The following is a 703-nucleotide window of genomic DNA, read 5'->3' as shown; positions in this document are numbered from 1 at the left end:
GTGACGGACTTGCCTGCGCATGTGGCACCGCGGCACGCGGAGTCGCTGCCTACTCCGGCTGGTTCCAGGCTCACCCTCGCAGGGGGGAGGGGGTCACGACCCCCCTCCGACCCCCCTGCTCGGCATCGCTAACAAACGCAGTGCGCGTGGTTGACAGGCGCAGTGCGGACATTCTGTTTTCCAACAGTAGGACACACGCAACCCCAGAGCCACACCCCTAATATAGACAGGGAGGCGACGGTGGGTGACGGACTCGCCTGCGCATGCGGCACCGCGGCACGCCGCGTCGCCGCCTGCTCCGGCTCGTTCTAGGCTCGGCCTAGCAGGGCGGTGGGGAGGGGGGTCACGACCCCCCTCGCACCCCCCTGCTTGGCCTCGCGCTAACGCATGCAGGGCGCTTGGTTGACAGGCGCAGTGCGGACATTCTGTTTTTCCAACAATAGGATGCACGCAACCCCAGAGCCACACCCCTAAGATAGACAGGGAGGCGACGGGGTGTTACGGACTCGCCTGCGCATGCGGCACCGCGGCAAGCCGCGTTGCTGCCTGCTCCGGCTTGTTCCAGGCTCCGCCTCGCCGGGGGGGCTGGGGAGGGGGGTCACGACCCCCCCCCATCCCCCTGCTCGGCCTCGCGCTAACGCACACAGTGCACTTGGTTGACAGGCGCAGTGTGGACATTCTGCTTTTCCAACAATAGGACGCA

The sequence above is a fragment of the Triticum aestivum genome, chromosome 7D, assembly GCF_018294505.1.
Source record: "Triticum aestivum cultivar Chinese Spring chromosome 7D, IWGSC CS RefSeq v2.1, whole genome shotgun sequence".
NCBI classification, from domain to species: Eukaryota; Viridiplantae; Streptophyta; class Magnoliopsida; order Poales; family Poaceae; genus Triticum; species Triticum aestivum.
This window is presented reverse-complemented; position numbering follows the sequence as displayed.